Source organism: Ruditapes philippinarum, unplaced genomic scaffold (assembly GCF_026571515.1).
Source record: "Ruditapes philippinarum isolate M1 unplaced genomic scaffold, ASM2657151v2 ctg1995_1_1_1_1, whole genome shotgun sequence".
Classification (NCBI taxonomy): domain Eukaryota; kingdom Metazoa; phylum Mollusca; class Bivalvia; order Venerida; family Veneridae; genus Ruditapes; species Ruditapes philippinarum.
The window spans coordinates 68543-72346 of record NW_026864844.1 but is presented as its reverse complement, the minus strand read 5'-3'; the positions used below and the strand labels follow the sequence as shown (position 1 = coordinate 72346).

The following is a 3804-nucleotide window of genomic DNA, read 5'->3' as shown; positions in this document are numbered from 1 at the left end:
GTTTGGCTTTAATTTGTGCTCACACTATTATTGAAATGTGTCAAAATACAGTATTTTGCTAAATGTAATCACAAAATACACATAATGCGTACATTACTGTAATGAAAGTGAAAACGGATATAAATAATTTAATTAATTGATTCAACGCAAGGCAATTGCAAAGCAATGTCACCTTTTGGCATATGTATAGAAATTGCTAAGTATTAAGCGCTATACATTTATTTGATTTCGCTGAAAGTAAGCCGGTTCCTACTAAATCTCTTCCTTCAAATCTCGTACTATCAAACACGTTTTTTTTTTCGTTTTTTTTTTTTTTTTTTTTTTTTTTTTTTTTTGCTTTCCTCTCTGAAATAACTCTAATTAATGGCACAATAAGTTTCTACATGTAGTACATATATCATTTTCTATGCAAAGTTTACATAAATAAATGATAATGTAATTTTTAACGTGTTTTGTGTCTACATGTAACCCTGGTATACACCTTCAATAGAACTCCAATTGCCACATGTTTGTCAAAATGTTTACCACTCTATCTAACGGAATGCCGTTGCTTCTTATAATGTGCGCGCTAGTTTCCTAAGATAACGTGAGCAATGGTGGGATACTACGTCATCGCGCACCTGCGAAATGCTCGACGACGTAGTATGTATCCACTGGTGAGGTCTTTTGCCAACTATTATGCTGGAAGGTTTTCCTCTCCTTTCGATTTGAGAAACAACTACTTAATCAGACTGTCATCTTGTTTTTAAATATACAAGGGAGACTAACCCATATTCAGCTTTAACTACTTCTAAGTAGTGTTACCTCCCTTTTTAAGCAAACGCTTTTGAAAGTCCAAGTATCGGGTTATCTTATTCAATTTTAACAGTTTTAATGATTTTCCGATAAACAAATTATTCTCCTGCATAACAATGGAATACTAATATGTACTACTAAATAAGGCCAAACGGTATATGCATGAAATCAGGACTAAGTGTTCCAATTACTTTTTTTTTTCACTCTTGGTTTTAAGGTACATTATGCCTGAGAAATGCTTTCTGTTTCAATATTTCAGATAGGGTATCCGTTAAATGTTTATAAAATGGTTATAGAGCAATTTAGCTGCTCATCATTTGAAGAAAGTAACTCTGAATGTGAAATTATTTGTTTTAAAAATAGCAATATGTAAACAAGGAAGTATTTTGACTTCCATACAAAATACAAAATACCTATATTATGACTAATTACGAAAAAAATGAAACAAAAGAAAAAAAAAGTTCAGATTATTGGCCAATGAGTAGGGTTTTGGGAAAAAGCCCGGTATAACAGGACAGAAAACTTAAAAATAGTTATCAAAAATAAAAGCATTTCAGGGACATATATAAATGAAAATAAAATTGTTTCTAAGGCATAACAGTTACTGAATAAATGATTTATGCTTATTTAAAAAATAATAATGTCTGGGGAAGTAAATTCTTCAAAATGTTGCTACAATGTTACAGTTAGTTCTCTTATATTTTACAACAATACCAAATAATTAGGGCGTTCTATACAAAATTACAGATTGATCTACCACCATTTGTACTGTGATGATGGATTTAATAGGTTAAAAAGGAAGAATTTCTTTTAAAACTGGGTTTTCTCCATGAGATGTTGATAAAGTAACAGGTTAAGCTTTTATATGCGTCCAGCCGTGACTTCAAGAGTGATTTTTGTCCAAATGTACATGTTAATCTAATTTTTACCGCCCACTTAGCTCAACACTGTTTTCATAAGGTACAGCATATTCAAATGTAGCTATTTACATATATAAATAAAAGTGTTATACTAATTTACATTTGAAGTGCAATATTTGTTTGGCAAAAAAAATATAAAATATAAAATTGCCAAAACGAAATTTTAGTGTTTCGAGTATTCATCTATCTTAAAGTAGGTCATTCAATACACACATCAACTGCCTTTTTTAGATCCTTATCTATCCCTGTTTAATTTTCTTCGTCTACTTGACTGGAACTATATTTGAGTTATTTGTAACTCGGAAACAAGACATCTGACATATATTACATCATGCACTTATTAATAACTCGGAATCAAGAATTTGACCTATATTACATCATGTTGTAATTAATAACTCGGATTCAAGACATCTGACATATATTACATAATACTCTCATTAATAAATCGGAATCAATACATCTGACATATATTACATAATACTCTTATTAATAACTCGGCTTCAAGACATCTGACCTGTATTATATCATGCTCTTATATATAACTCGTAACTAGACATCTCACCTATATTACATCATGCTCTTATTTATAACTCGGATTCAAGACATCTGATCTATATTACATCATGCTCTTATTTATAACTCGAAATCAAGACATCTGACCTATATAACATCATTCTCTTATAAATTACTCGGAATCAAGACATCTGACATATATTGCATCATGCTCTTATTAATAACTCGGAAATAAGACATGTTTTTTTTATTTCATTATGCTCTTATTTATACCTCGGAATCAAGACACCTGACCTATATTACATCATGCTCTTATTATTAACTCGGAATCAAGACATCTCAGCTATGTGACATCAAGCTCTTATAAATTACTCGGAATCAAGACATATAATCTATATTATTTCATGCTCATTTAAATAACTCGGAACCAAAATATCTGACCTATATTACATCATGCTCTTATCAATAACTCGGAATCTAGACATCTGACCGAAATACTGCACCATGCTGTTATAAATTACTCGGAATCAAGACATCTGACCTATATTTTATCATGCTCTTATTAATTACTCGGAATCAAGACATCTGCATTATATTACATCATGCTGTTATGAATTACTCGAAATCTAGACATCTGACCAAAATACTACACCATGCTCCTATCAATAACTCGGAATCTAGACATCTGACCTATAATTCATCTTGCCCTTATTAATAACCCGGAATCAAAATATCTGACGTATACGACATCAAGCTCTTATTAATTACTCGGAATCTAGACATCTTATCTATAGTTCATCATGTTCTTATTAATAACCCGGAATCAAAATATTTGACCTATATTACATCATAATCTTATTAATAACATGGAATAAAATCATTTGACCTATAATATTACATCATGTTCATATCAATTACTCGGAATCAAGACATCTGACCGAAATACTACAACATGCTCTTATTTATTACTCGGAATCAAGACATCTGACCTATATTATATCATGCTCTTATTAATAGCTAGGAATCAAGACATCTGACGTATATTACATCATGCTCTTATTATTGACTCGGAATCTAGACATCTGACCTATATTACATCATGTTCTTATTTATAAATCCGATTCAAGACATCTGATCTATATTACATCATGCCCTTATAAATAACCAGGAATCAAGACATCTGACCTATATAACATTATGCTCTCAAGAATTACTCAGAACCAAGACATCCGACATTTTACATCATGCTCTTATTAATAACTCGGAAATAAGACATCTTACCAATATAACATTATGCTCTTATTATTAACCTAGGAATCAAGACATCTGACCCATATTATACCATGCTCTTATTATTGAATCGGAATCAAGACATATAACCTATTTTATAACATGCTCATTTAAATAACTCGGAACCAAGATGTCTGACCTATATTACATCATACTCTTATCAATTACTCGGAATAAAAATATCTGACGTATATTACATCATGCTCGTATTAATTACTCGGAATAAAATCATTTGACCTATCTAGACATCTGACCTAAATTATATTATTCTCTTATAAATTACTCG

The 3804-nt window shown here is 30.7% G+C and overlaps 1 protein-coding gene across 1 annotated transcript in view; it reads right to left on the bottom strand.

The window, feature by feature from the left end:
* LOC132727013 (ficolin-2-like) overlaps positions 1 to 3804 on the bottom strand; it is a 49329-nt gene that overhangs the window by 33821 nt on the left and 11704 nt on the right. The window lies entirely within an intron of this gene.